Source organism: Trachemys scripta, chromosome 6 (assembly GCF_013100865.1).
Source record: "Trachemys scripta elegans isolate TJP31775 chromosome 6, CAS_Tse_1.0, whole genome shotgun sequence".
Taxonomy (NCBI): Eukaryota; Metazoa; Chordata; order Testudines; family Emydidae; genus Trachemys; species Trachemys scripta.
Window position 1 is genome coordinate 106,943,371 of NC_048303.1, and position 12,666 is coordinate 106,956,036.

The following is a 12,666-nucleotide window of genomic DNA, read 5'->3' on the forward strand; positions in this document are numbered from 1 at the left end:
AGGGCTCAAAGCGTTCACAAGCTGGCCATGTACCTCTTACGTTACAGACTAATCTAAAAGGAATAGAGCATGTTGACACTCTAAACCTCTGTTTTACTGTGCTTAATGACTCTCATTACAAAAAACATATTTCTATTTCATAACATGAATGGCAAAAATTCCAGCTAAAGACACAGATTTAGGGGCCAATCCTGCGTTCTTTGAACTCCCAACAAAAGCCAATGGAAGTTTTGTATGTACAAGGAATACAGGACTGGGCCCAAAAGTTAAGACAAATTTTTCAGAAATGTTCACTAATTTTGGGTATCCAACCCAATAATCACCTGAGTTTCAGTAGTATTACCGGTATGTACCCACAGCTTCCACTGATTTCAACTGAAGTTGAATCATCGCTTCTGAAAATCAGGCCCAAGATGTCTCTAGTTGGATGCCCATATACTGAAGCACCCACAATTCAAATGTGGGCCTAAACACTCATTGGTTTACAATGGAAGAAAATGCACCAGTTTACCCCCTCAACCGACTAACGGTTGTATAGTGCCTGGTACCATGCACTAAAAGTTCTGTAGTGCTCTTTGTACTACTCCCTTTTGAAACATGAGTAGATCAAAGTAGCTTAGTAACTTGCCATACACTAGCTCTCCAGATGGACCCTATGACTTCAATAGGGTTGCATAAATGTAAAGGAGCAGAAACTGGATTATTAAAATACTGATGTGTAATACATTGTTGTATGTACATTTACTACACAGACATAGAAACAAGATACTACAGGTTTGAGGCCTGACGCCTCATTCCATTACACCAATGTGATTTCATGGTGTAAAATTGATGTATAGAAGTGGTAAATAAGGCCTTTTATGTTTCAGCAAGATATGTGAACTATTCCATACAGAGAGGAATAAGCAAGATTTCATTTACTTATTTTTATTTCTTCAGCATTAAGATAATCTGAAGTTCTGGGCACAAAAACAAAGTAATAAAACATACACAATTCACTATGGAGAGAGCCCAAATATCACCCCTACCGGAGACAGCGGATAAGGCTTATATTTTTAATGTAAACTTAGTAGATAAAATCTATTTAGATGATGTCTACGGTTATTTTTTTTTTCAAATGCCTTTCTGATTTCAAGGAATGTTACATATTAATGAACATTCTAATCATTATGATTTTCTAAGACACTATACAAAGTTTGTCCAACCTATTGCCACAAATATACATATGGAGGCTTAGCAAAAGTGAAAAATAGTGAAATCTTGGCAAAACCTAGCATTTCTCACCTAGCAATAAAAGGGAACTCTGAGATATGACAGGCTTAGCTGTTACAGTGTATATCCTATTTACTCCAGAAATTAAAATGCATTCTCACTGATCAAACTGTCTAATGTATTATAAAATAAATATTTATATAGCATAATTTTAACCTTTAAATTGCTTTAAAAACATTACAGACAAAATTCACCAGCACACTGCAGCTGCTTTGTGCCATTCCAGTGATGCAAAGCAGTTCTAAGCCTAGTAAACTGAGTTTATGGCTGCTTTCCATCCCCAGAGCGGCACAAAGCATCAGAACAGCAGCAGTGAATCTGCTCTAAGTAAATAATCAATCTCTGCATAACCAATGTTGGGCAAAGTACATATTTAATTTTAAGGGCTGGCAGTACTCTCATGCTTACAGTTAATAATGTGCTTAAGTGCTTTGCTGAATCAGGGCCTTGGGTAACTAAGTATTATCATCATTTTATAGATGGGAAAACAGAAGTAGAGAAATTCAAGTGTCTTGCCCCAAATTCACATGGTGAATCAAGGGCTGTTGGGATTGTAACTCAGACGTTTCATGCTCCCAGTTCCCTGCACAGATCACTAGAACCTGTATCTCTTAAATGCTTCATTAATACGGTACAAGTACTGGACAGCAACTGTACTCAACTTTTTTCAGTGATCAACTTTTGGAGTTTAACCTTTTGTGCATTGTCAGAGAGATGGTATCACAAACAGAATAATACTTAACTAAGAGAACATTTTGGTACAATAACATGAGTGTTATAATTGAGTGTCTTACAGTGCAGATGGTCTGTATAGCAGTTACAGATTTTGGCAGACAAAGATAATGATTATTCAACAAACTCATTCTTTAATTTAAAAAAAGTAATTGCTAGGATACCTTTTAACTATCATATACTGTGGGATATTGTGTATCCATACTCCAGTGAACTCATCCTTCATAAAAGTAAGTCATACATTTTCCATTTTCTCTTTGGACTGTAATTACAAAACCAGAAACTAGTCTGTGGAAGATAATCTTACAGAAGAGACATCTGGCTCCTTGGCAAACTTCATATCCAATTTGCCCGGTGACTCTGTAGCTACTCATGGGAAGGCTGCTGAGAAGTAGTGCTAATACAGCAGGAATGCCATTTTCATTTTGGCTTACTTTTAATCCTAGGGAATTTGCACATGGCTGTGTATCTGAGACTATGGTTCTGTATCATTGTTTCGTGAGACAAAATATATTTTCTCTATACAAATTTTCAAAGCCTCTATGAAAATTGCAACAAAACAGGTTTTATTAAAGGTTAATGAGTTTTAATGAACACAAAAAGCTAGGATATTAAAGCTGTCTGTTACGGAGGTCATGGAAGACCTCCGTGACTTCTGCAGCTGCCAGTGTGGCTGACCCCAGGGCCAGCTGCTTAGGCGGGGAGCAGCCCTACAACCAGCCGCTCAGGTGGCCCTGCAGCCAGCCGCACCAGCTGCTGCTCGGGTGGCCCCGGGGAGTTGGCCCCAGAAAAGCGCCTGAGTAGCGGCACTACAGAGGCACCTCAGAGCAGTGGCCCCTGAAGGCCTCCCCAGCTAAGATGTTGTCAGGAGTATTTATAGTAAAGGTCATGGACAGGTCACGAGCCATGAATTTTTGTTTATTCTCCATGATCAGTATAGGACTTTTACTAAAAAATACCCATGACTAAATCGCAGCCTTAAGCATGATCCAGCGGACAGGGCACCACATGGGGAGTCAGAAGACCTGGGTTCTATTCCCAAATTTGCTACTGACTCAGTGGGTGACATTGGACCTAGCTACTTATGCCAAAACCTTCCTATATAATCACTAATTTTTGGGTGCCCAACTTAAGACACAGTTTATCTTAGAACGGTGTTGAGCCCCCACAGCTCCCAAATGACTTCGTCAGAATGATCAGGTCTTATCATCTCTGAAGATAAGCCTCTAGGTGTCAAAGATTGATAACATTTTGGAAAAATTTGGCCTTGAGTTCTCTCTGCCTCAGTATTCCAAATCACAGTTGATTTTTACTCAACTTTGTAAAGTGCTTTGAGTTCACATAATGAAATGTTCCACATAAGGGTTAGGCTAATTTTTATTAGTCCTTTAAAATTAAGTTAAAATATACAGAAAAACTTTAGACTACATAAGAATGGGTAGTATATTTTCCACCTAGCTTAATGATATATACAGCTACAGTTGTAACTATATAGAGCAATGATATATTGCTAGGGTTTTGGTGCTTAAATATACAGTAACTCCTCGCTTAACATTTTAGTTATGCTCCTGAAAAATGCTACTGAAAGCAAAATGATGTTAAGCGAATCCAATTTCTCCATAAGAATTAATGTAAATAGTGGGGGTTAGTTTCCAGGGAATTTTTTTTTTTTGCCAGACAAAAGACTACAACTCTCGATAAATAGACAGTACACCTCTACCCCGATATAATGCTGTCCTCGGGAGCCAAAAAATCTTACCGTATTATAGGTGAAACCGATCCGCCAGAGTGCGCAGCCCACCCCCCCCCCCCCTCACACCCCTCTACCGCTTTATATCCAAATTTATGTAATATCGGGTCGCGTTATATCAGGGTAGAGGTGTATAAGTTTTAAACAAACAATTTAATACTGTACACAGCAATGATGATTGTGAAGCTTGGTTGAGGTGGTGAAGTCAGAGGGTGGGATATTTCCCAGGGAATGCCTTACTGCTAAATGATGAACTAGCACTCGGCTGAGCTCTCAAGGGTTAACACATTGTTGTTAATGTAGCCTCACATTCTACAAGACAGCACGAATGGAGGGAGGGGAGACAGCATGGCAGAGAGAGACAGACACACACAGCATGTGTGTCAGAGAGAGGCATTGCCCCTTTAAGTACGCTGACCCCACTCTGAGTACATTGCCTTTTTAAATAGATCAGCAAGTTGAGACAGCAGCTGCTGCCAGCAAGCTCCCTCTGTCCTGACCCCTGTCATATCCTGACCTCTGTCATATCCTGCTCCCCCCCCCCGCTCTCTGGAGATGGGGTAAAAGAGTGGGGAGGAGAAGGAGGGGGACACCCTGACATTAGCACCAGTCTTCCCCTGCACAGGCAGGAGGCTCCTGGGAGCAGCTCCAAGGCAGAGGGCAGGAGCAGCACATGGCAGTGGGGGGAGGGACAGCTGAACTGCCCGGCAAGTGGTAGCCTGCTGGGCGGCCGCACAGGGAACTTAGGGGAGCCGGAGCTGATAGGGAGGCTGCCGGTCCATCCTGGTTCCAAGCCTCCATCAGCTAGCTCCAATGGGCTGCTCTTTCTGCAAGCAGTGGACAAAGCAGGCGGCCGCCAAACAACGTTATAAGGGAGCATTGCACAACTTTGAATCAGCATGTTCTCTAACTGATCAGCAACGTAACAACGATTACCAGGACGATGTTAAGGGAGGAGTTATTGTACTGTCAAAGCAACACGCAGAAGTGTGCAAATACCTGCCCTATATTTGAGTACTCAAACTACAGAATAGCAAAAACGAAACAAAAAAAAAAAAAGCCACAATCAAGTTGTTTAAAACCAAGACCCTACTACCCTGCTATACAATATTCTAATACAAAATATATTAATGCTAATGGTGGCAAAAATAGATCAGCCCGTGTCAAAAGGTTAATGGCTTCCTCCCTCCCCCGCCAAAGTAATGCATGGAAGAGCAGAGTAAAGTGGTACTTTCATAGACCAAACAAGGAATAAGGACTTTGAACCAGAATTTAGCAATTTAGGTTTCATGGTCAGTCAATCTATAGCTGCATCTTCACATATGATTTTACTTTCCATTCAACTTGCTTAACCTGCTTATGACATTACTGAATATATCTTATATGACTTGAATAGCAGCTGCTGTTCAGTACGTTTCACATGCTGTTGTGACTGAATATAAAAAAAAGCAAAGGAAGCTTTGATTTATATTGCAATATAATATAAATACTATAGCTATAAAACGAGCAATTTCCCCCTAATTCAATCAAACTCTTGTTCAAGCTGCTCTTTCTAGTCACAATAGTCTTTTTTCCCCCTCCCTGTTCTCACCTTACAGTCGAAGTCAGCAAAACTCAGTTTGGACTCATGAATGCTATTGAAAATGTTAGAAACATTATAGAAGAAACATGCTAACTCAAACTGTAAACTATAAGGGCAATGCAAAACTTAGTTAAAAACAGATTCTAATGCTTTATGCCCAAATAACGCAGGCCAACAAATAAGCATCCATAGTTAATCTACTTACTATTTCTGCTGAATTTGCATTTTATTGCTTAAATGAGCAGAAATATGACTGCATTCAATATAAAAGTATATTACCACAAGCTAATAAGCCTGAATTGAACATAACACTAGGAATCATTATGCAAACATTATTAACATTTGAAGTGTGACATGCAGTTCATACTGTATTGCTCCACTTATTTTTCAAATCTGGTAGCGTGAGCAGCACTTTCTGGTGACCAGATGTCCCGATTTTGGGGGCTTTTTCTTATATAGGCACCTATTCCCCTCACCCCCCAACCCCTGACCTGATTTTTCACACCTGCTATCTGGTCACCCTATTCCCCAATCCCATCTATTCTTCATTGCTATTCTTCCTTTAGACATTAATTCCATCAAAATAAGCATAACAAGGAAAGACAGACATACAGCAAGACAGATTTTCTTTTAAAAAACTGATTTACATTGAAATGTGTACAAACAATTCTGCAAGGAAACCAAGGATGAAGAGAACTCATGAAAGAACCATTGTTACAATAATGGAATCCCTAAAAATACCTAAGCCAGCCCTGACGCTGCAGAGAAATTATTGGAGAAAATGCCCCAGGTCATAATGAAATCAGAGTTAGTAAAGTAAGTAAAAGTAAGTAAGTAAGTAAAAACAAAATACAAGAACTTGCAAGTAATCCTATGAACAAAAAGCTGAAATTCTGCCAGGGGTTGATGGGACAAGTCTTCCTCCAGCCATTATGCAGCTTAGTAAATATGGTGAAATTCCAATGAATAGCTGCCCAAGTGTCAGATAATGTATTAATTTTGCCATTAGCTCTTGAAGATAACTTTCTCTCCCCCATCATCCCTATCTACTGTAGAATCTTAGACTGCTCATCACCATAGCATCGGAGGATCTTACAGATGTGTTAAAGTGAACATACGATGTCTGTATCTTTTTCTCTGTTCCCTTGTATTGTGGGTTTATTTCCATATGTAATTTTGTTGGAGACAGAAAAATTAAGATATAAACCACATATCTAGCATGCACTGCCTCTTTTAAAAATGGTAGGCGAACTCAGGAGTTATAGTAGCAAATGACTATTAATACTAGACAACTAAAAAAAATAACAACGTAGTTCAGACACGGGCAAGCTTTCCCACATAGGTCTGCTGATACCTCTCAGTTCACATCAGAAGTACACCTGCAATTCCAGTTCAGAGGTGCTTCTTAGACACAGACTCAGACTTTAAAGGCCAAAATGGACCATCATGATCATCTAGTCTGATCTCCTCCATGTTGCAGGCCACAGAACCTCACCCACCTACTCCTGTAATAGACCCATAGCCTCTGGCTAAGTTACTGAAGTCCTTAAATTGTTATTTAGAGAATACACCATTTACGCTTGTTTAAATCTGAAAGTGGCCCATGCCCCATGGTGCAGAGGAAGGCAAAAAAAACTCATAGGATCTCTGCCAATCTGACCCAGGAGAAAATTCCTTCCTGACCCCAAATATGGCAATCAGTTGGGCCCTGAGCATGTGGGCAAGACCCACCAGCCAGACACATGGGAGAGAATTCTCTGTAGTAACTCAGAGCCCTCTCCCATCTAGTGTCCCATCACTGGTCATTGGAGATATTTGCTACTAGCCAAGGCCACTGTAGGCAGTCTCATCATACCATTCCTTCCATAAACGTAGCAAGTTCAGTCTTGAAGCCAGTTAAGATTTTTGCCCCCACTGCTTCTCTTGGAAGGCTGTTCCAGAACTTCACTCCACTAATGGTTAGAAACCATCATCTAATTTCAAGCCTAAACTTATTGATGGCCAGTTTAGGTCTATTGGTTCTTGTGTCAACATTGGCGCTTAACTTAAATAACTCCTCCCCATGCATTGGTATTTATCCCTCTGATGTATTTATAGAGAGCAATGGTATATCCCCTCAGCCTTCTCTTGGCTAGGCTAAATAAACCAAGCTCTTTGAGTCTCCTCTCATAAAGTAGATTTTTCATTCCTCTGATCATCCTAATAGCCCTTCTCTGCACCTGATCCAGTTTGAATTAATCTTTCTTAAACATGAGAGACCAGAATTGCACTCAGTATTCCAGATGATATCTCACCAGTGCCTTGTATAATGGTACGAACACTTCCCTGTCTCTACTGGAATTACCTTGCCTGATGCACTTAGGACTGCATTAGTCTTTTTCATGGCTGCTTCACATTGGCAGCTCATAGTCATCCTGTGATCAACCAATACACCCAGGTCTTTCTCCTCCTCTGTTGCTTCCAACTGATAAGTCCCCAGCTTACAACAAAAATTCTTGTTGTTAGTCCCTAAATGTATGACCTTGCACTTTGCACTACTAAATTTCATCCCATTTCTATTACTCCAGTTTTCAATGTAATCCAGATCTTCTTGTATGATATTCCAGTCCTCCTCGATATTGGCATTACCTCCCAACTTCTGAACAAAGGCTGCCAATCATACAGAGTTTTGCCAAAATTAGTATTGGTTTGATTATGTGAATACACATCTCCTAGAGACTAAGATGACCGTGATCAAACACAGAATTTGAATCTAGGTAGGACTCCAAAGGTAAATGGTAAATTCATATGTGAAGTAAATTAACCAATCCATTTTCAAGTGGACTGGTGTCCAAATCACACAATTCTAATAGCATCTGACACCTAGTTGGTAGTATCAACACAGAGGACAAGGACTGAATGGGTGTAGAAACTGAACTCTCCTCTCACCCAAACGGTGTAATCTCCAGAATAAGGTTGAAGGCAGAGTGAGAAACTTGCACTGCTGATGCTGGCTTGCAGCAAATAAATGACTTCAGTCTCCAGGGCTCTCAATACCGCTCCTTCTAGGAGCACAATTTCACTTAAAGGTTTAGAGAAAAAGACCAGTTCATTAACTCCATTTAGCCTCATCTATTTTGTATTTCTGACAACACTTCAAAGAAGCACATCACCAAGTATGTATCACCAGAGCTTGCATACATCCCTTGCATAATTTTAAGTTTTTAATTCATTTTAGGTTGCTGCTAATGGAGAAAGAACTGAATTCCATGCATCATAATCCACTGGGAACCTAATATTCTCATGCCCCATGCAGATGATCATTCATCAGTCTCAAAGAACTCCTCAAAAATTAAACAAACTGGAAATTTATGCAACCCCAAGGAATATACCCAGCAAAAGTATACATAGAGTGTGACAGTTGGGTCTCACACCACAGATGTTAACAGGCTATGAAGTGCCCAACCTACAGTTATACTAATGATTTAGTTATAAGAATATTCCTGTTATACTAACATTTCCTTGCCAGGAGATCACTCATCTCCCTGAATACCTGAAAAAACAGCAGACTGGTCAACCCCAAAAGACTGGAAATATAAGAAATCATCTGCAACAATAGAGTCCAGGCGGAACGGTGTAAGAAAATATTAGCTAGAAAGACCAAGAGGAATTGCTAAATCAGTATAAATAGGTGTTTTCAGAGTAAATCAAGCCCTTATTTCAGAGCTCACATTATGGTTTTTGTACACTTCAGATAGTTATCGCCTATTATAATACACCTGGATACAAGGACAACTTAATAAAAAGGTTGGGAAAATGCCCCTGGATCAGACCCATGACTCAACAGACTCAAGGAAGACACAGAAAGCAGAGCAAATGAGTGCTGTAGAAAGGCCTACATAGAACAGATTAGATGAGACAGAATTAATACCAACAGCAGGTGAGGCTGCAGCAGCTTTTTGGACAGTAAAAGCAGCAGCAGCTCAGAAACAAGGGGATCAGCAGATGCTGCAACAGGAGCAGTCTTTCTTGGGGTAGCTCTCTTATATGACACAAGCCAAACTAATCCTGGTTATTACACGTCACTATAGGATAGATGTATATCCCAACAGAGATGCTCTAGAGCATGGAGTATTTTGCACACAGTAACACTTGCTATTACCATTTTTGATATTTGACAATCGATGTTCAAGTATGTGTTGAGAAAAACCTCTGCCCAGATGTTGGTATTCATATTCTGGTTAACAAACAGATGCTCCCCTTGATCGATGCTCATCTAACCACTGCTCTCCAGCTGGTGTGTCAGGAAGAGAAAGGAATGCTGCTGACTGGATTCGCACAGAGAGATGAGAGGACAAACTGTGTCCTCACTGTGAGGACAAAGTGAAGCATTCCCATACCACAAGCGGGATTGGAGGAAAGTGAGAGACCATGGAAGTGGGGAGAGGAATGACAGTAGGATGGTGAGCATAGCAAGCAGCTGGAGCCTCCTGACAGAAGGCAATAACTGAAGAAACTGGCATCCTTGTAAACAGAGCTCTTGTACTCCCACTAAATATATGTGACCTTGGCATTGCCTTGGTGTCTGTGATTCAGGTCCCCTAACTCCAGCTGCCTCTTGATGAGGCCTCATTTTGCTAAAGGGGCAAGCATTGCTCTTCCCTTTAGTGGCTCATTCAGTCTCCATCTTGTGTGCAAGCTCCTCCCACCAAAGTCTATACTCTCTGTTGTGGTTTCGCCCACCGAAGCTAGGAACTGGGTGGCTGCTGGCCTGTAATTGGTGCATGATGAGAAGTCAGAATGAAAAGGACAAGATCGGGAAACTAGACAATTGGAAGGAGCAGAGAGAAATGAGAGTGGTACCAAAGTACAAACCATCTCCATCTTGACCAAGCCAGGAAACCTAGCATACAAGATCACCACAATCTTGAGAGAGAGGAGGGTGAAGGGACAATGGAGGGACTTCTTCAGACTGTTAGCAATACCCACCATTTCCACTGACTGTTTCACCCTTCTCACAGCAAGACAGCCACATGTGCCTGGTAGTTAGCTGGTACCAATTCACACCCGTCCCCAATATATATATATATATATATATATATATATACACACACATGATGTCACCAGAAAGATAATTTTCCTGTTCAAGAGAGAAACGGGAGGGGAGCTAAAAGCCAGGAGACACTGCTGTTAGACTGCTGCTTCTGTGACAATAGATATAGGGATGCTAGAAGGCTAACAGCCTGCTGCAGAAGACAGCATGGAGACAACAGAATCTTTGCAATTCACTGCCAAGTTTGTGCCATCTGACCACCTCAACGTGGATTACTCTTGCCATAAGCTGGAGATCCTCATTTCTGATGCTTTATTTTAGCTCTAGTCAAGGAGCCATCATCCACCACAATCACTATCATCTCTCATTTAAAAAGAGCAACTTCATTCCAAACCACCACATATTTAAATCTTTAATTACTTTACCAAATGAATTATAAAATTAATAAAGCCCTTTTTGTGTAAAATTACTGTAACCCTGTCTGAAATCCACTCAATCTAGCCCCTCAAGGCATGCAAACATTACAGAGATATGGATCATGTGTCTAAGCTGTCACTAATGTTCAGAAAGATGCTTAACAGCTAATTGAAGTAATGCATTTGGTGAATTTGATCTGTTCAGACATTTTCGGACGTAAAAGGAAGAAGAAACAAATGAGAGATTTTAGGTTTAGAATAAGGTGGGAGACTTATGGACAAGGAAACAACTATAATTACCACATGCAATTCAGTGACACTTAGCTGAGGCTGACTGAATGCATAACGCTGGAAGAGACATGCCAGCCCTGTTAAATTTGTGTTATCCAACAGAACAAAAATGGCTGCAGAAGAGTTTTTTAAGCTGCCTGTACGGTTGCAGCTTATGTCTGGAGGTAGGCCTTCATAGATGGAGGCTGTGCAAGTTACACATTCAGGGGGGCTGTGACAGTGCGGGACTCACCCCTGCGGCACCTCCTGCTGGTCGCTCCGGGGATTAGCTCTTTCCAGTGCAGAGCTCCCTCTGCAGGCCAGTGTCCCGCTGCCACTGGCCCCCGTGTCCCTCCCAGGACCTGGTGCCCCTTGTCTTTGGGGTGCTGCCCCCTGGCAATACCTCTGCAGTCTCAGGGTCTCCCCACCCAGGGGAACCCCCAACCCTCTATCCCCACCTTGCCTCAGTCGTGGCCTATTGCCAGTCACCATCTAGCCCCCGCACACTGGGGCAGACTGCAGTGTAAAAGCCACTCACAATAGGCAAGGGGGGGTTGGACCTGCTGCCTCTGCCTACCCGTGGGCTGCCCCCCGCAACCCGAGTACCTAATTGGCTGCAGCCTGGGGGGTTTCCAGGCCGGAGCTCCCCAGTTCCCTTGGTCTTCCCCCAGCCCTGCTCCGCTCCACTCCAGTACCCTTTAGCACTCAGGCAGCTAGGTCCATCTCCCGCCTCAGCTAGAGGGAGCCTGTCTGCTCCTTGCCCACTGCCCTCTTATAATTGGTGCATGGCCACAGCTGAGGCTGCTTCTCCATTCAGCCTTCCCCAGCCACAGCCCTCTCCTGGGCTGTTTTAAGCCCTTTAAGGCCGGAGCGGGTGACCACCCGCTACAGGGTCCAACCTTTTGCATTCCTTTACAAAGTGTTTTGTAGACATGAATTTAACATACCAATTCATGTCTTTGCTGGATTTACACTTCAAAAACTACACTTGAGTGTAGTAACTTTTCATAAACTAAAAAAAAAAAAAAAAGTAGCGTCATTTAATAAGCAACTGGCACCACTGTGCTGAACACATGAGACCTGATATTTTAGAGATGCTCAGCACTCACATTGACTTCACTGGAGGTGTCAGCGCTCAGCACTACTGAAATTCAAGCCCATCAATGTCAGCAAGTTCAGAAGTGAACTATATTTGCCAGTCCCAGCTCCTCTAAGAGCAGCCACCTAGATGAATGCCAAAAATAAGGCCGAAAAAGAAATGAAACGTGATGGAAATAGAACCGTATTGCTTCCTTGCTTGCTTTGCATCAGTTTCTATTGTGAGTTTGTCATTTCTGTTTGTTATTGTCCCAAAAATAATTGTTGTCATGGAGGTGAATGATTTAAATAAAGAAGGGCTTATGTTAATTTAACTATGCTAATTAAATTGTTTAAAATAAAGTATATAGTTGTTTTCAATCTCCCTTAACTCATTTTTTTTTTAAAACTATCATCAAAATATGCTGTTTAAAAAAACTATTATATGTTAAAAGACGATATACATTCCATATTCCTTTCTATTAAAATACAGCCAAACAACCCAACAGAATTGCTCTGTACTTTTTCTCAAGTA

General features: G+C 41.4%; 1 protein-coding gene across 4 annotated transcripts in view; it reads right to left on the minus strand.

Moving 5' to 3' along the window:
- Nucleotides 1-12,666, minus strand: part of KDM4C (lysine demethylase 4C) — a 422,176-nt gene that overhangs the window by 145,963 nt on the left and 263,547 nt on the right. The window lies entirely within an intron of this gene.